Source organism: Solanum lycopersicum, chromosome 6 (genome assembly GCF_036512215.1).
Source record: "Solanum lycopersicum chromosome 6, SLM_r2.1".
Taxonomy (NCBI): domain Eukaryota; kingdom Viridiplantae; phylum Streptophyta; class Magnoliopsida; order Solanales; family Solanaceae; genus Solanum; species Solanum lycopersicum.
Window position 1 is genome coordinate 10,390,710 of NC_090805.1, and position 20,591 is coordinate 10,411,300.

Genomic DNA, 20,591 nt, shown 5'->3' on the forward strand with positions numbered 1-20,591 from the left:
GCTGCTGAAGGAAGTTGGGGATGTCTGACCAAGTGTGGGATTACGAAGCTTGTGACGGTCCGTCGTGGCTATGACGGTCCGTCCTGCACGTTCGTCATGAAGTTCAGAGAAGTGATCCCAGTACCCAGATTCCTAGAGTTAAAGTGTTTTGGAACGAATTCCCTCGAAGGACCGTTGTGCCTATGACGGTCTGTCATACTTGCCGTCAAGGGGAATGAAGATAGAAGCAGAAGAAATTGCACAAGTATGGGACGTCGGGGTCCATGACGGTCCGTCGTGACCATGACGGTCCATCGCATGGTCCGTCGACCCAGCCGCGTTTTGGTAGATTTCTAGAAATTAGAATCCTTATTTAATTAGGTTTTTGTTTTTTTATAAATAGTTCGAAAAACCTCGTTTTTGAGGTTAGACTGTGTATTGTTAAACATCAGATTTTTAGACTTTGTGTATTAGTGTTGGATTTTGAGATTCTTGCAAGTGATTTTTGGATATTAATCAAGCAAACTTTGGATTTTATTCTTTCTCATTGAAGTAAGTACATGAATTCGTATTTAATATATTTGAATATTGTGTTAATGGCTATGAGTAACTAAACTCAATAACTAGGGTTGTGGGAACCATAGGCAAATAATGAGATAAACCCAAACTAAAATAACAATTCTAGATTAGTGTCTTGCATGTATTAATAATTCTTTTGCTTAAAAGTCTTTTTAACGGATGGCCAACGTTAGAACTCGCCTTAATGCTACTTGCTGGACCAAGGAGGTAGATAATAGAAAAAGAGTTATTAACATAGATTTAGTTTATACTATATAATAGGCTAGTATTGATTGGTACGAGGTAATAACTTAGTTAAATATCAACTATGATGCTTAATATGAGGTAAGGGTAAGGGTTAGGATAGCAACACACGTAGCCATACCAAGGTACGGAGTGAGATTTTCTAGATGTCGGACCAAGGATTTAGAAATACATAACTTATCACTTTGCATTCAAGATACTAGGAAAGAATTGTTATAGTTGGAATTATCAAGTTATGAACCTGTGTAGAACACGTAAACCCTAGTTACTTTGATTAATTGATTAAAACCCAACATTCAAAAGCTGTTAAGTGTCTCTGTCAAGTTCGTTATTCATTTTCACTCATTTAGAAATAGAAACCCCCTTTATTATTTTTATTTTCCAAGGAAGTCCTTGACCAAACAATAGTAATAACAGGTTGAAGTTAAGTCTAGACTATTTTCCTCGTGGGACCGATCCCAACCTCACTAGTTGGGTTATTTACTTGATACGACCGCTTTACTTCTTATTTGAGAATTAAGTTTGATCGTATCAAATTGTGGCGCCACTGCCGGGGATCATAGCTTTTCCATTAACTTGAACTTATTACAATAGTTTAGTTGATATTTTCTTGATTTTACTTTGTTTTATTGTTTTTGATTTCTTTTCAGAACTATCCTCCTTGTATGCCAAATACACGGAGAGGAAGAGAACCCTTGTTTCCCTACGATCACGAGTTACAGCGTACACTGCGTAATATGAATCGAAACTTGGGAATAAATGATGCGGATCTGAACCAGAACATTCCAGCTCTGGTTGATGTTCATGGTCAGATGTTACCCGATGCTCTGGGCGAACATCAACAGAGGGGACAAAATCCTGTTCCACGGCCCCAAGCATACTACAGAGGGTATGACAACATAGCAGACTCGGATGGGCCACTTGTCTTGCCCCCTCTACCCACAGGCCACACTTTTGTGGTAAGTAGTAGCCTGATGCAAATGCTCACTGCCAGAGGTTTGTTTTCAGGGCTACCTTCTGAGGATCCACATGCCCATATAGCTAAGGTAAGGGTAGTGTGTAAAAGTTGTGTGGGGAGGCCTAATTTGGATCTAGATGTAATAGGTTTCACAGTGTTTCCTCACTCACTGACGGGAGAGGCTGCTATATGGTTCACTGAGCTCCCATACAACTCAATCTTCACTTGGAACCAATTAAGAGATGTCTTCTTAGCACACTACTATCCGGTCTCCAAGAAACTAAACTACAAAGATAGAGTGAACAACTTTGTGGTACTACCAAGAGAGTCAGTTAGTAGTTCTTGGGATAGATTCACCTTATTCTTGAGAAGTGTTCCAAATCACCGTATAGATGATGAGTCACTGAAGAAATACTTCTATCGGGTACATGATGATAACAACAAAGCGGTGTTTGACACTATAGCAGGTGGATCTTATGGAGAATGCCCTTATGCTGAGATTGCTGAAAAATTAGAGAAAATCTCCCGAAATAACAAAGCTTGGAGTACTAGGAAGTCCGATACAAGAAGAAACACCTTCACAGTGCAGTCCACTCACAACCCAGCCACAGATGAGATTCGTGAAGAAATGGCTCAGATGAGAACTGAGCTTGGGTTGGTACTAAAACATGTAACTGGGGGGTGCATAAAAGATAAATGCAGTCAACTACATGGCTACACCACCACCTCCAAACGATGAGTGTTATTATGAGGAGGATTCCTATGCAGTAAATGAACAGATGGGGGGTTTCCGACCAAGTGCCCAAGGCTCTAATCAGGAGAATTGGCGCCAAGGTCAAGGGAACCAAGGTCGGAACTGTGGTAACTAAAATTGTGAGGGTCATTATGTCCGAGATGGAAACTACAATCACGACAACAACTTCAACAGGTGTAACTATGGTAATAGAAACGACAGGAATGGACCCTATGTTCCTCCTCAAAATCGTGAAGTTACTCCTAGGGATGGTGGAGGTAGTATGTCGCGAGTTGAGGATATGTTGCATTTTGGATGTTCGATGCTAGTGATGAGCACAATAAAGAGTTGAGGAATGATTTAGCGGGTATGGGACAAAAAGTTGATACACATGAAATATCAATTAAGCAACTTGAGTTACAATTGGCCCAATTATCTGCAATTGTGAACACACGGCAACCAGGCACTCTTCCTAGCAACACTGTCCAAAATCCGAAAAATGATGGACATTGTATGGCAATTACTACTCGCGGTGGCAAGAAAACCATTGACCCACCTAGGCCATCTAATGAGAATAAGGTGACAAAAGATACTGATAAAGTGGTAAATGTTGATGTTGAATTAGAGGATAACACTGCAAAAGATGCTGAGGTGTCTAAAAAGGTAACTCCTATGCCTAGGCCACCACCTCCATTTCCTCAAAGATTATTGAAAAAGACCGATGATGGAAAATATCGGCGTTTTATAACAATGTTGAAGCAACATTCTATCAATATCCCTTTGGTAGAAGCTTTAGAACTAATGCCCGGTTACGCCAAGTTTATTAAAGATCTGGTCACAAAGAAAAGATCAGTTACTTTGAAGGATGATGATAGAATGCAGCATTGTAGTCCTATTGCTACAAGATCTCTGGTCCAAAAGAAAGAAGATCTGAATGCGTTCACTATTCCTTGTACAATCATGTTATTTCATTTTGCGAAAGCATTATGTGATCTGGGGGCAAGCATAAATCTCATGCCCCTCTCGATTTACAAGAAGTTAGGTTTGGGTGACCCAAAGCCCACTGCGATGCGGCTTTTGATGGCTGATCAAACAGTAAAACGTCCTATAGGTATACTCCACGATGTGCTTGTAAAAGTGGAGTCATTCATATTTCGAGCAGATTTTGTTATTCTGGATTGCGAAGTCAATTTTGAAGTGCCCATTGTTCTTGGGAGGCCATTCCTTGCTATGGGAAGAGCCTTAGTAGACATGGAAAAGGGGCAGATGAAATTTCGGTTGAACAATGAGGAAGTAACCTTTAATATTTGTAGGTCCATGAGGCAGAGTGGTGAGCTCCAATCGGTATCTGCTATATCCTACAACATGGGTGAGACATCTGAGACACAAATAGAAGAACGTCTAGGTGTAGAAGCATTAGCGGATGTGATAATGAACTTTGATAGCGATTGCATTGAAGAGTATGAGTCATTAGTCGCGGCTCTTGACCGAGGTGATGTTGTTAAAACCGAAGAAATTTGAGCTTGATATGAAGAATCGCGAGTCCCCACCTGCGAAACCATCTATAGAGGAGGCTCCAAAGTTAGAACTAAAAGCTCTCCCACCTCATCTCAGGTATGAATTCTTAGGAAATGGTGACACTTTTCCGGTAATCATTGCATCAGACTTGGATGAACAACAAGTTCAGAGTTTGGTAAACGTGCTAAAAAGGTTCAAAAGAGCTATTGGGTGGACTATTGCAGACATTATTGGGATCCCTCCTGGTATTTTCTCTCATAAAATCCAACTCATGCCTGATCATAAGCCGAGTATTGAGCACCAAAGATGCTTGAATCCTCTTATGCAAGAGGTTGTGAAGAAGGAAATCATTAAGTGGTTGGATGCCGGAGTAATCTATCCAATCGCTGATAGTAGTTGGGTATGCCCGGTTTAGTGTGTACCTAAGAAAGGGGGAATGACTGTGGTCCCCAACGAAAGAAATAAACTTGTTCCAATGAGACCGGTTACTGGATGGAGGGTGTGTATGGATTACCGTAAACTGAACTCATGGACTGAAAAAGACCATTTTCCTATGCCCTTCATGGATTAGATGTTGGATAGACTTGCAGGAAAAAGGGTGGTATTGTTTTCTTGATGGGTATTCGGGGTATAATCAGATTTCTATTGCACCAGAAGATCAAGAGAAAACCACTTTCACTTGTCCATATGGGACCTTTGCGTTCAGAAGAATGTCGTTTGGGTTGTGCAATGCACCCGCAATATTTCAGAGATGTATGATATCAATATTTTCTGACATGGTGGAGGATACTATAGAAGTTTTTATGGATGATTTTTTCTGTGGTTGGTGATTCATTCAAGCGGTGTTTGACCTATTTATCTGAGGTACATAAGAGATATGAAGAATGCGATTTAGTACTAAACTGGGAAAAGTGTCATTTCATAGTGAAAGTGGGTATTGTGTTGGGTCATCGCATTTCAGAAAAGGGCATAGAGGTTGATCGAGCTAAAGTCGAGGTAATAGAGAGACTTCCCCAAACGATCTCTGTGAAAGGTGTGAGAAGTTTTCTTGGGCATGCAGGTTTTTACCGGAGATTCATCAAACACTTTTCAAAGATTGCACACCCATTGTGCAAACTGCTAGAGAAAGATTGTAAATTTTGTTTTGATGAATCCTGTCTTAAAGCATTCGGTGAGCTAAAAGAAAAGTTAGTGTCTGCGCCTATCATTATTTCTCTGGATTGGAACAGTCCATTTGAGGTAATGTGCGATGCTAGTGGGGTGGCTCTTGGTGTAGTATTGGGACAGAGAAAAAACAAAATCCTTCACCCCATTTACTATGCTAGTAAAGCCCTAAATGAAGCTCAGAAGAACTACACAGTGACTGAGCAAGAACTCCTTGCAGTAGTCTTTGCTTTTGAGAAATTTTGCTCCTATTTGCTAGGTACTAGAGTTATAGTGCATACTGACCACTCAGCATTGATATATTTGATGGCAAAGAAGGATGCGAAACCTAGGCTGATTTGTTGGGTATTACTGCTACAAGAATTTGACTTTGAAGTTCTGGATAGAAAAGGAACTGAAAATCAAGTTGCTGATCACTTGTCTCGTTTAGAGGATGAAGCTATGAGAGAGTTAGGGGATAACACTGACATATGATGATACTTTCCCCGATGAACATGTATTGGCTGCTTCACAAGACTTGATTCCATGGTTCACAGATTTTGCAAACTATCTGGCTAGTGATATTGTTCCATCAGAATTGTCCTTTAATCAAAGGAAAAAGTTCATGTACGATGTGAAGAAGTTCGTTTGGGATGAACCATACTTGTATAGGAGTTGTGCCGACGGGCTTATTCAGCGTTGTGTGCCAGAATGTGAAATGTTGAGTGTGTTGGAGGCATGCCATTCCTCATCCGTTGGTGGACATCACAGTGGTATCCAAACCGCGCATAAGATATTACAATGTGGTTACTATTGGCCAACTCTTCATCAAGATGCTCATGGGTTTGCTAAAGCATGTGACAAACGTAAATGAGATGGTGGTATTTCAAGAAAGCAAGAGCTCCCTCTAAACCCCATTCTTGTGATTGAGTTATTTGATGTTTGGGGTATTGACTTTATGGTCCCTTTTGTGAGTTCTCATGGCGTGAAGTACATTCTAGTAGAAGTCGATTATGTATCTAAATGGGTTGAAGCCATAGCCCTTGCAAACAATGAAGGAAAGAGTGTCACTGCATTCTTGAAAAAGAATATTTTCTCTCGTTTTGGAACCCCAAGGGCCATTATACATGATGGGGGCTCCCACTTCTGCAACAGATTGTTGAAGGGGTTATTGGAGAAATAAGGGGTTCTCCATAATGTGGCAACTCCTTACCACCCTCAAACTAGTGGGCAAGTTGAAGTGTCTAATCGGGAAATAAAACAGATATTGTCAAAAACAGTGAATGCTAGTAGAAAGAATTGGTCAAGGAGGCTTGATGATGCTCTTTGGGCCTACCGGACAGCATATAAGACTCCCATATGTATGTCTCCATACTAACTTGTATATGGGAAGGCTTGTCATCTTCCGGTTGAGTTAGAGCATAAAGCCATGTGGGCTATGAAGAAGTTAAAAATGGATTGGAGCGAAGCTGCAGAGCAACGGTTAAATGGGTTGAATGAACTCGATGAATTTCGCCTAAAAGCCTATGACAGCTCAACACTATACAAAGAAAAGATGAAGAAGTACCATGACAACAAAATTGAAAAGCGAGAGTTTATGGTCGGGGATTTAGTGCAGTTATTCAATTCTAGGTTGCGCTTATTTCCGGGCAAGCTCAAGTCCAAATGGACTGGTCCTTACTTGGTTACCCAACTATTCCCTCATGGAGAAGTTGAGCTGGAAACTAAAGAGGGTGTGCGGTTCAAGGTGAATGGACAGGGCATAAAAATCTATTTCGGGCATGCTGAATCGGCAAATGAAGTGATAGAGGCATACCATCTTGATGAAGACTGAGTAATCAAGGGTCCCAGTCGTGCCGCGACATTAAATAAGGCGCTTGTTAGGAGGCAACCCAATACTTATCATCTTTTTAGTAATGGTAACATTTTTCTATTAATGAGTTTTAAATTTGCAGGCACATCACGAGGAAATTCTACAGAAAATTACTCTGCAGCAATCACTGACTGATACATCGACGAACCATCGCGCCTGCGATGGACCGTCGTATGCATCCGTCATACCAGGTATGTTTTTCTGTTATGAAACTAGGGCACACGCGACGGAACAAACGATGGGTCGTCACAACTGCGATGGTCCGTCGTTGAGGAATCGTCGCGTGATTAATGAGGTATACCCAACCCGACCCGGCGGAACCCTTTTTCAAAATCAGAATGTTTAAACCCCCCAAACCCTCATTTCTCCCCCATTACTTCATTATTCCTCTAATCTCCCCTCTCTTTTCAACTTCCACACTCTCTCAAACACCATCATTGCCCTTTCACAATTCTCCAAAGCTCTAAAGTGTTATCTACTAGTGGAAACTGCTGCTGTGAGTGTTTACCTTGCCATCGAGTACGTGTGCATTTGTTTTTCTCAATTTCTAAGGTATGAGTCTCTAAATTTATACTCATTTCTCTTGCCTTGTTGTTTATTAGTTAGTATTATGCTTAGTTCCTCATCGTATGTTTTTTACTTTAGACTATTCTCTCTAACCTAGGTCACAAATGTTCGAAATTGCCATGTTTACCACCCTAGACATAGGTGCTTTTGCTTTGCTAATTTCCTAGGTAGTTGGGTTAGTCACATGTAAGACCAAAACACTACAAGGTTGATGTGGGTTCATCGGGGATGCTTAGGGTACCCTTAGTTCAGTAACTGTCATTCAGAACGAGACCCCGATGACAGACCGTCGTACCTACGACGGACCGTCGTACCTACGACGGACCGTCGTACCTACGACGGACCGTCGTTGGGTCCGTTGCAAAAGCCCTAGCACCCCTGTCCCAACGAACACATGTGACGGATCTTTGTACTCGCAACGGTCCGTCCTGCACAACCGTCATGCTAGATAGAGACCCTGTTTCTAAGGGTCTCTCATTTTTTTCCCAAGTGTTCCCCAACAGACACATGTGACGGACCGTCGTCTTCACAATGGTCCGTCCTGCACAACCGTTCTGGTTGTCAGAGACACTGTTTCTAAGGGTCTCTCATTTTTTTCCAAGTGTTGTTCAACGGACACATGTGACGGACCATCGTACCCACGATGGTCCGTCCTGCATGATCGTCCTAACGGTCAGAGACCCCTCTCCGAAGGGTCTCCATTTTTTTCGCAAGTGTCCTACGACGGACAAATATGATGGACCGTCGTAGCTGTGACAGTCTATCCTGCACATACCTTCAGGCTAGCCAGAGACTCTCCTTTAGGGTTCTCTATATATACATAGTCTAAGTAAACCATGCCGGACCTTACAATGGTCAGTCATAGTCACGACGAGCCGTCACCTGGCCTGTCGTGTGTCACTGCTTCTACAGCAATGACATACTATTTTTTCTGTTTTATTTCGTATGGTTTTGCTTGTCCTGTTTACCACTACTCATATTGATATTGATCCTTTGCAGGTACTATCTACTATGGCACCCAAGCAAGACTGAAGCTACGCACGCGGACGATCAAAGTCGGTCGCCCCGTCTGCACGCATGATCATCGGCTCTGATGATGAGCGGGACCCTGAGTATGTGCCCCCAGGCACTTCCACACCTTCCCATGCTGCACGTGCTCCCAGAGCCACACCCAAAAAGGTGGCGTCCGGCGTAGTCACTGCCTCCCGGTCTGATGAGGAGCGGACACTGACCGGCAAACCCTCTGGGTCAGCCACAAATGAGGAAGGAGCCTCTGGCTCCTTGGGAGTATCCTGATCTGAGGAAGCCTCTGACTCTGCTGAGGTTCCCACCCCCGCCACTGCTGCAGCGTCGGCCTCGTCTAATGAGGCTGACAGTGCAGACTCTACATCCAGCTCACCAGCTCAGGTCCCCACTCCAGCCACTGCCTAGCCCAACCGGTGGTGTGTTGATGGGCAATTTCAAGTATACTCCGACGCCAAGTTCCTGACTGATAAAGGAGTGATGACTCGAACACTCACCTTGGAGCAGCGGGTACTTATAGGGAGTCTCCCAATGATGCCGGAGATCCACAACCTCTTCACCAGGCATCACTTAGAGTGTACAGCACGTCCGTTGGGTAGATACAGCCAGGAAATGGTGCGAGAGTTCTACGCATCCTACGTAGCGACTCCCCGACCACAGATCGATAGGCGGGCTGCCCCTGCTAAACAGGCCCCACTGGAGCAGGTTCGAGTCCGGGGTGTGCAGGTTCACATTTCCCTGCCAGCCATCTGCCGGTTTCTATACGGCGAGAGTGCAGATGCTACTCGGACCCCCATCACTGCCGAGTTTGACTACCGCTGGCAGATAGTAAAGGATGGACAGTTCTTGCGCGAGCCAGCACTAAGAGAGACCACTAAGAGGTGGATGGCCCTGCACCTGTCAGCAGATTGAGAGGGTACCGATTGGGTGACTGAGCCGAAGGAGGACATCAAGAAGGCCAACCTAATATTCACAACAAAGTTCTTCTGGCTGCTTGTTCGTCACTGCCTTTTCCCCGCAAATGCTGATAACATAGTTACCTGGGATCGAGCAGTGTTGATGGCGGCGATGATAGCCGGATTCGAGGTGGACTTTTCATGAATTCTCCAGGCAGTCATGCACGAGAGGGAATTCAAGGTCACTACTACCTACCCTTTCCCGTGCATAATCTTTGCCCTTTGCAGGTCCACAGGTGTGCCCATATGGCACGTAGATTAGCTTAAGACCCCGCAGGGCACTGTTGACGTCGGTCTCATCAGAGACGAGGCCAATGAGTTGGCTCCACGCAGAGGGCCCCGTCCAAAGCTGCCCCCACTTGCTGATGATCTTGCTGATATGGTAGCCTAGGCCCGCACAACTACATAGGCGTCCACTGACACTACCCCGGTCGAGTCTTATCTTAGGTAGTAGCATAGCCCCGAGCTCCTCACGCACAACCCCTCTACCGACACTGGTCCTGCTTGCAAGAGTCTAAAAATTAGAGGCACAAATGGCCACTCTTCTGCATCATATCAAGCCGTGGATGCAGAGGTCGATTACTGAGTCCGAAGAGCGTCTAGAGAGGAAAATGATGCAGTTTACAGAGCGGAAGATCGCTGAGGTTAACCAGTGCCTGGACGCCTTTGAGTTGAGAGTTCTAGACCGACCAACCCCTCTGGTGGATGTGTCGACTCTTCAGGCTGCAGTCGAAAGCCTTCGTGCAGACATCGACATGATCTTAGAAGCGAGGGTGCCAGAGTCTGAGGCCCCTTTGTCGAGCCTACTGAGGACACAGTGTTGGCGGCCCTTTTTGCTACTTCTGAAATTCCACCACCTCCCCCTCGAGAGAGTGCCAAGAGGCATAGGGGTCGAGCAGAGGACGAGGCGCGAGCATGGAAGAAGGAGCGCCAAGATATAGAGGCTGCGAGGAGAGCCTCCCTTACTGTGGAGGAGGCGAACCGAATGAGAGCATCTGAGTTAGCGGTTGGGGCGTCTAGCTCCCTCACTATGGAGATAGCAGGAGGCAATACTGATGGTGCGTTTGTTGCTGAGGACACCACTGGGGGTGTCCAGATTGCAGAGGACGTGGGTTCCGGGGAACTGGACCCACCATCTTGCTGATCGACGGCGCTTTGCGTCACAGGTTTGCTTCACCTACCACTCTTGTATTTAGATTTTTATGCATTGGGGAAAATTGCATGCCTTTTTGTTGGGGGTGGGGTAAATGGATAGTGAGTGTTAGGGTAAAGTCTGAGTATCCCAATTCGCTATCCTCTTTTGGGGTTTTCTTTCCTGTGTTCTTTTTCCCCAAAAGACTGATTACTTTTTCTGTTTAACCGGCATGTTTATATCTTTTGTAAATAGTTTAAGTCTAAAGCATGATGGCTAAAATGATATCCTAATAAACTGGAAAATAATGCATGACTAGGCATAGTACCTGAAAATTGTGTGGCTCTAAGCATGAAACAGAGTTACACCATTGCATTACCCTAAGTCTTAAATTCGAACGAGGTGTCTGATAATCTGGTATAGTGATGAAATTTCAAGTGAGTGTGAGGAAATTTGAATAGTACACCATTGGTACTGAGCTAGAACTTGCCTGGTTAGTCCTGCTAAAAGTAAGTTGCAACAGACAATTAGAAAAGGATCATAGGCCCTTATTCAATATAGCCCATTTCTAGCCTAAAGAAAATAAACCAAATGAAAGTTATCCTTCTTTGATCCAAATAATCTGAGCTTAACATTTGACCTTTCTTTTTCACCTCAACTTATCTTTTCTAGGAACAATGTGTTGGCCCTGGTCCCTCCTTGGACATGTGCACCTCAGCTTATGCCAAAAGCATAAGTTGAGGGTGGCTAATGCATAAACAACCTTCGTTATGGCCCTGACCCAACTTTGGATATGGTGTACCTTTACTCATGGAAAAGCCATGAGTTGAGGGTGGCTACTATGAGGAATGCTCTGGAAAGTGGGGTTGAAAGAACAAAGAGAGAGAAAGAACAAAAGTAAAGTGACTCAAGAATTAGACGAAAAGAAAAGTAAAGTAAAAGAAAAATACACAAGAAATACAACCAAGAAAAGAAGAGAGTCACTTACACAAATGGAGAAAGAAGAGAAAATAGTAAGGTGAAAGAATATGAGAAACTGGGCGAGATAAAATGAGAGACAGTGGAAGGTTTAGCCGATATGTCAAGGATGGCAAAAATTCACTAAAGTATACCAAAATATACCTTACCTGACCCTGAGCCTATGTTACTACCTAAAAAAATTCCAATTGTGATCCTAAGGGTTGTATAGCGAACTCAAGGCAGTGAAAATAAGGGCAAGCTTATGGCAAAAGGTATGAATGAGTGTGACTTTGTTCTGAGAGTGAGTGTTGAAAAGGAATCCTTATACTCAAACTGAAATCATTGCGTGAAAAAGGAGGATTTTGTTTTAATGTGAGGACACTAGTTACAATACCGGAATTGTTAGCACCTCGGTGAGAAATTGAAGAGGATAGGTGTTAGTGCGTGGTCTGATCCCACAAACTTCAAGCCTAACAGTGATAGCATGCATAGATGTGATGAGATTAATCAGGATTGATAGCCAAATGATTGCAAAGGATAAAACATGGATACTATTGTACAAAGATTGTGTAGTGAGTCATAGTGCGTCGCTTGAGGACAAACAACGAATTTAAGTTGAGGGTTTTGACATACCGTGGTTTCACGATATTATTAATACTTTTTCCTTAAGTTTAGTGTGTCCAAAAGCCTTTTTGTGCTAATTTTTATATAAGTTTCTCTTTGTTTTGCAGAAAATCTGTCCAAAGCTGAATGCGGAGATTTTGAGCGAAAAATTGCAAAAGAGACCACCTACGAAGCTTATGACGGTCCGTAGGTGGCAGCGTAGTGCAGCTGCTGAAGGAAGATGGGGAAGTCTGACCAAGTGTGGGATTACGAAGCTTGTGACGGTCCGTCGTGGCTATGACGTTCCGTCCTGCAGGTTCGTCGTGAAGTTCAGAGAAGTGATCCTGGTACCTAGATTCCTAGAGTTGAAGTGTTTTGGAACGAATACCCTCGACAGACCGTTGTTCCTATGACAGTCTGTTATACTTGCCGTCGAGGGGAATGAAGATAGCAGCAGAAGAAATTGCACAAATATGGGACGACGGAGTCCCTGACGGTCCGTCGTGGCCATGACGGTTCGTCGCATGGTCCGTCGACCCAGCCGCGTTTTGGCAGATTTCCAGCAATTAGAATCCTTGTTTAATTAGGCTTTTGTTTTTTTTATAAATAGTTCAAAAAACCTCATTTTTGAGGTTAGACTCTGTATTGTTAGACATCAGATTTTTAGACTTTGTGTATTAGTGTTGGATTTTGAGATTCTTGCAAGTGATTTTTGGATATTAATCAAGCAATTTTGGATTTTATTCTTTCTCATTGAAGTAAGTACATGAATTCGTATTTAATATATTTGAATATTTTGTTTATGGCTATGAGTAACTAAACTCCATAACTAGGGTTGTGGGAACCATAGGCAAATAATGAGATAAACCCAAACTAAATTAACAATTCTAGATTAGTGTCTTGCATGTATTAATAATTCATTCGCTTAAAAGTCTTTTTAACGGATAGACAACGTTAGAACTCGCTTTAATGCTACTTGCCGGACCAAGGAGGTAGATAATAGAAAAAGAATTATTAACATAGATTTACTGTATACTATCTAATAGGCTAGTATTGATTGGTATGAGGTAATAACTTAGTCAAATATCAAATACGATGCTTAATATGAGGTAAGGATAGGGGTTATGATAGCAACACACATAGCCGGACGAAGGTACGGAGTGAGATTTTCTAGATGCCGAACCAAGGATTTAGAAATACATAACTTATCACTTTGCATGCAAGATACTAGGAAAGAATTGCTATAGTTGGAATTATCAAGTTATGAACCTGTGGGGAACACGTAAACCCTAGTTACTTTGATAAATTGATTAAAACCCAACATTCAAAAGCTGTTAAGTGTCTCTGTCAAGTTCATTATTTATTTTCACTCATTTAGAAATAGAAACCCCCCTTTATTGTTTTTACTTTCCAAGGAAGTCATTGACCAAACAATAGTAATGACAAGTTGAAGTTAAGTCTAGACTATTTTCCTCGTGGGAACGATCCCAACCTCACTAGTTGGGTTATTTACTTGACACGACCGCTTCACTTCTTATTTGAGAAGTAAGTTTGAGCGTATCACGTGGCATGACATCATCGCCCTTGGACAACACATACGGTCGGCAACGTCGGTCGTGGTATGACATCACCACCCTTTGACAGCACACAAGGTCGGACAACGTCGGGCGTGTCATGAAATCACCACCCTTGGGCAGCACATACGGTCGGACTTTGTCGGGCGTGGCATGATAACACCGCCTTTGGACAGCTCACACGGTCGAACAACGTCAGGCGTGGCATGCCATCATAGACTTTAAACGACAATTACGGTAGAACGACGTAAGGCCTGACATGCCATAACCGCCTTTGGAAAGCACACACGGTTGAACGACGTCGGGCGTGGCATGCTATCATCGCCTTTGGGCAGCACACACGGTCAAACGACGTCGGGCGTGGCTTGACATCACCGCTTTGGATAGCACACACGGTCGAACGACCTCGGGCGTGACATGCCATCAACACCTTTGGACAGCACACACAGTCGAACGATGTCAGGCATGGCATGCCATCATCCCCTTTGGGCAGCACACACGGTCGAACGACGTCGGGCGTGGAATGCCACTATCGCCTTTAGACTAGCTCACACAATCGAATGGCATCGGGCGTGGCATGTCATCATCTTAGACGACAAACACGGTCGAACGACATTGGGCGTGGCATGCCATCATCGCCTTGGGGCATCACAAACGGTCAAACGACGTCGGGCGTGGCATGACATCTCCACCTTTCGACAGCACACACGGCCGAATGACGTCGGGCATGGCATGCCATCATCGCCTTTGGACAGTACACACGGTCGAACGACGTCAGGCGTGGCATGCCATCATAGCATTTGGACGACAAACATGGTCGAACGACGTCGGGCGTGGCATGCCATCACCGCCTTTAGACAACACACACGGTCGAACGTTATCGGGCATGGCATGCCATCATGGCCCTTGGACAGCACAAACGGTCGAACGACATCAGGCGTGGCATGCCATCATACCCTTTAGATGGAAAACGCAGTCGAACGACGTCAGGCGTGGCATGTTATCATCTCCTTTGGACTAGCTGACATAGTCGGACAACGTCGGGCGTGGCATGCCATCATCGCCCTTGGACGAGAAACACGGTTGAATGACGTTGGGCTAGGCATGCCATCACCGCCTTAGGACAGCACACACAGTCGAACGACGTTGGGCGTGGCATGCCATCATCGCCTTTAGGCAGCATAGATGGTCGGATGACGTCGGGCGTGTCATACCATCATAGCCCTTGGGTAGCACAGACGGTCGGACTAGGTCAGGAGTGGCATGACATCACTGCCTTTGGATAGCACACACGGTAGAACAATGTCGGGTGTAGCATTCCATCATCGCCTTTGTGCAGCACACACAGTCGAACGACGTCGAGCGTGGCATGAAAACACCACCTATAGACAACACACATGGTCAAACGACATCGGGTTTGACATGCCATCACCGCCTTTGGACAGCACACACGGTCGAACGACGTCGGGCCTGGCATGCCATTATAGCCTTTGGACAGCACACACGGTCGAACAAAGTCGGGCGTGGCATGCCATCATCGCCTTCTGGAAGTACAAACGATCGAACGACGTCGGGCGTGGTATTCCATCATCGCCTTTGGACTAGCTCACAAAGTCAGAGGGCGTTGGGCGTGGCATGCCATCATCGCCCTTGGACGGCAAACACGGTCGAACGACGTTGGGCGTGGCATGCCATCATTGCCTTAGGGACGCACACATGGTCGAACGACGTCGGGCATGGCATCACATCACGTCCTTTGGAGAGAACACGCAGTCGAACGACGTCGGATGTAGCATGCCATCATCGCCTTTAGGCAGCACACACGGTCGAACGATGTCGGGCGTGGCATGCCATCATAGCCCTTGGACGGAAAACACGGTCGAATGACGTCGGGCGTGGCATGTCATTACCGCCTTTGGATAACACACACGGTCGAACGACGTCAGGCGTGGTATGCCATCATGGCCCTTGGACAGCACACACGGTCGAACGACATCGGGCTTGACATGCCATCATCGCCTTTGGACTAGCTGACACAGTCGGACGACGTCGGTCGTGGCATGCCATCATCGCCTTTGGACGGGAAACACGGTCGAATGACGTTGGGCGTGGCATGCCATCACCTCCTTAGGACAGCAAACAAGGTCGAACGACGTCGGGCGTGGCATGCCATCATCGCCTTTGGACTTGCTGACACAGTCAAACGGCCTAAGGCGTGGCTTGCCATCATCGCTCTTAGACAGGAAAAATGGTCGAACGACGTCGGGTGTGGCATGCCATCATCGCCTTAGGATAGCACACACGATCGAACGACGTCGGGCGTTGCATGCCATCATCGCCTTTGGGCAACACAGACGGTCGGACGACGTCGGGCGTGGCATGCCATCACCGCCCTTAGACACCTCACACGGTCAGACGACGTCGGCGTGGCATGTCATCACCGCCCTTGAACAACCAACAAGGTCGGCAACGTCAGGCGTGGCATGACATCACCGCCCTTGGACAACACACACGGTTGGACGACATCGGGCGTGGCATGACATCACTGCCCTTGGGCAGCACACACGGTCGGACTATGTCGGGCGTGGTATGACATCACCGTCTTTGGATAGTTCACATGGTCGAACGACATCGGGCGTGGCATCACACAACGATCGACCGTGGCCTGCCCGCATCGATCATGACTTGCGCGACATTGTTCGTGTTCTAGACGAAACATGCGGATGTTCATGCCGTACATAAATCAAAGGATTTTAAAACAACCTTTATGCATAACAAACATATTCATCGACTTTCCATTATCTATTCTCTAACGTTTCCACCTAACGTGGCTCTTTCACATCATTTTCACTACTATTACGGTTCGTACGATATTGAAACATCTTTTATTTTTGCAAATATATATCTTATCATTAATTTGACATGTTTAAAAGCATTTTCGAGCATTTCTGTATTGTTCTGACTTATAATCATTATTTTATAATTAATTTTTAAGCTTTTTAATTTTTTACGTTACGTTTAAAAAATTTAAATTTATTAAATTTTTAATTTTAAGGTTCCCATATTTATTTGTGAATTTTCGGAGTTGATTTCATATTTTTTCCGATATTTTCCCTATTTTTTTATTAATTTATTACTAATTTTTTTGAATTTTCAAAAATAAATAAGAATTAAAAAAATGTTGAAAAATATTTTTTTATATATATTTAAGTCATTTCTGAAAGCTGATGTTTGTTTGTACCTTAGAACGTGCATATTTGGGTTGTACATTTCCATTATGATTCTCTGGAAAATTCATGTCTACTCCTGCCACATGGGTAAAACTTTTTTAAGCATATTCAAAAGGGGTAGAGGTATTGGAGGAAGACTTAGGCGCAGGCAGGCAGACGGCATAGGCGTCCCATGGGCTTAGAAGGCGTGCTGCGTGGTCGCTTGATGGCATGCATGCTTGTTCGTGCTACGCCGTTGGGCGTTTACAAAAACATGTCGGCGACGTCGACGGGTCGAGTGAGGCAAAGACAGGTGTACGTCAAGGGCATCTTGTGGGCTTAATAGGCGTGCTGCATGGGCGCTTGATGGCATGCATGGCTTGTTCGTACTACACCGTTGGGCATCTACAAAAACATGATAGCGACGTTTGCGAGGCGGCTGAGGCAAGGGCAAGCGGACGTCAAGGGCGTCCTGTGGGCTTAGTAGGCATGTTGCGTGGGCGTTTGACGGCATGCATGGCTCGTCCATGCTACGCCATTGGGCGTTTACAAAAACATGTCCGCGACGTCTGCGGGGCGTTTGAGGTGGTGGTAGGTGGACGTCATGGGCGTCCTGTGGGCTTAGTAGGCGTGTTGCGTGGGCGCTTGACGGCATGCATGGCTTGTCCGTGCTACACAATTGGGCATCAACAAAATAAGTCGAGCGACGTCTGCGGGGATACTGAGGCAAAAGCAGGTGGATGTCAAGGGCGTCCTTTGGGCTTAGTAGGCGTGATGCGTGGGCACTTGATAGAATGCATTGCTCGTCCGTGCTACGCCTTTGGGAGCTTGCAAAAACATGCCAACGACGTATGCGGGGTGACTAAGGCGTTACAAGGCGGACGTCAGGGGCGTCCAACAGGCTTAGTAGGCGTGCTGCGTGGGCGCTTGACGGCATGCATGCATCGTCCGTTCTACGCCGTTGGGCGCTTTCAAAAACATGCTAGCGAAGTCTGCGGGGCGACTGTGCACCGCCGAGGGAACTTCTTATGATCGGTTTATTATGGCGTTTGGTGTGGAAACGGCACTGCTTTCGGGTGAGTGACGAGTTCTAGAGCTCTTGTTATGACTAACTCTAGGTGGCGCACGCACATGCGCAAGTAAGAACATGTACGGCCACAGGCTTGTCCGGAGACGTCGGCGGGAGCCTCAGGAAGAGTTATATTTTCTGTTTAACAGCTTGCCCACCCTGGAATCGGCTCAGCCGGCGGTAGGGTCCAGCGGATGGAAGAGCACCGCACGTCGCGTGGTGTCGTGTGCGCTCCCGACGCCCCTTGAAAATCCGGAGGACCGAATGCTGTCCACGCCCGGTTATACTCATAACCGCATCACATCTCTAAGGCGAACAACCTCTGGTTGATGGAACAATATAGGCAAGGGAAGTCGGCAAAATGGATCCGTAACTTCGGGAAAAGGATTGGCTCTAAGGGCTAGGCACAGGGGTCCCTGTCCCGAATGCATCGGCTGTCGGTGGACTGCTCGAGCTGCTTCTGCTGCGAGAGCGGGTCGCCACGTGCCGGATAGGGGACGGACTGGGAACGGTTCCTTCGGGGGCCTTCCCCGGGTGTCGAACAGCCAACTCAAAACTGGTATGGACAAGGGGAATCCGACTGTTTAATTAAAACAAAGCATTCGATGGTCCAACCGGATGTTTACGCAATGTGATTTCTGCCCAGTGGTCTGAATGTCAAAGTGAAGAAATTCAACCAAGCGCGGGTAAACAGCGGGTGTAACTGTGACTTTGTTAAGGTAGCCAAATGCCTCATCATCTAATTAGTGACGCACATGAATGGATTAACGAAATTCCCACTGTCCCTGTCTACTATCCAGCGTAACTAAATCCTAGGGAACGGGCTTGGCAGAATCAGCAGGGAAAGAATACCCTGTTGAGCTTGACTGTAGTACGACTTTGTCAAATTACTTGAGAGGTGTAGTATAAGTGGGAGCCGAAAGGCGAAAGTGAAATACCACTACTTTTAACGTTATTTTACTTATTCCGTGAATCGAAAGCGGGGCACTGCCCCTCTTTTTTGACCCAAGGCTCGCTTCGCTGGCCGATTCGGGCGGAAGACATTGTCAGGTGGGGAGTTTGGATGGGGCTGCACATCTGTTAAAAGATAACACGGGTGTCCTAAGATGAGCTCAACGAGAACAGAAATCTCGTGTGGAACAGAAGGGTAAAAGCTCGTTTGATTTTGATTTCCAGTACGAATACGAACTGTGAAAGTGTGGCCTAACGATCCTTTAGACCTTCGAAATTCGAAGCTATAGGTGTCAGAAAATTTACCAAATGGATAACTGGCTTGTGGCAGACAAGCGTTCATAGCGACATTGCTTTTTGAACCTTCGATGTCGGCTCTTCATATCATTGTGAAGCAGAATTCACCAAGTGTTTGATTGTTCACCCACCAATAGGGAACGTGAGCTGGGTTTAGACCGTTGTGAGACAGGTTAGTTTTACCCTACAAATGAGAGTGTCGCAATAGTAATTCAACCTAGTACGAAAGGAACCGTTGATTCACACAATTGTCCATCACGCTTGGTTGAAAAGCTAGTGGCGCGAAGCTACCATGTGCTGGATTATGACTGAATGCCTCTAAGTCAGAATGCGGGCTAGAAGCGATGCATGCACCCGCTATCCGCTTGCTGACCCACAGTAGGGGCCTATGGCCCCCAAGGGCACATGTCATTGGCTAAGTCGCCGCGACCGAAGCGTCGCGGTGACCGCCTTACAGTATAATTTCCATCGAGCGGCGGGTAGAATCCTTTGCAGATGACTTGAATACGCGACGGGGTATTGTAAGTGGCAGAGTGGCCTTGCTTCCACGATCTACTGAGATTCATCCCTTTGTTGCTCTGATTCGTCCCCCCCACACTCCCCCTCCCCCAAAATCAAATCCAATCATTTCTAACTTTTCAAATGAGAGGTTCGCGTGCTGCTTGCATCCTTGTAAGGGGAAAAATAACCAAGTGTTGAAATATAAGTACCGGAAGTAACATGGCACGTGAAGTTCACTAGTCTGCCGCTAAGTGTTGAGCTATACGTTCTACGACGGCCAAACAATTGTCCGATAACTAAGACCCATTGCGAGCATTTCGTGATGTTGAGTTCATTTATCAAGCCTAATGACATGTTAAGGGACTAATGACATGTTACTATAGGAGGTTTTTGGGATGTCGGGTGCGATTTTTAAAGACAAGTTGGATGTCAAGGGGCTAATGGGTCTGCGTACGCTGCACGTCCGCGACCAAGCGGCATCTGCCAAGGCCTGCACAGAATGGGCGTGGACTGCAAAACACGTCCTTGGACTGCACTCATGATCGAACGGCGTCGAGCATTGAACGCCATCACCGCCCTTGGATAGCACACACGGTCGGACGATGTAGAACGTGGCATGCCATCACCGCCCTTGGACAGCACACACGTCGAACGACGTCAGACGTGGCATGACATCACCGCCTTTGGATTGCACACACAGTCGGATGACGTCGGGCGTGGCAT

The 20,591-nt window shown here is 45.7% G+C and overlaps 2 pseudogenes; one reads left to right on the top strand and one right to left on the bottom strand.

Annotated features, from left to right (window-relative positions):
• Positions 1-1,538: 1,538 nt before the first annotated feature.
• LOC138349209 (uncharacterized) lies at positions 1,539-8,687 on the top strand (annotated as a pseudogene).
• A 10,237-nt stretch (positions 8,688-18,924) lies between these two features.
• On the bottom strand, positions 18,925-19,458 carry LOC101245746 (uncharacterized; annotated as a pseudogene).
• Between the last annotated feature and the right edge of the window lie 1,133 nt (positions 19,459-20,591).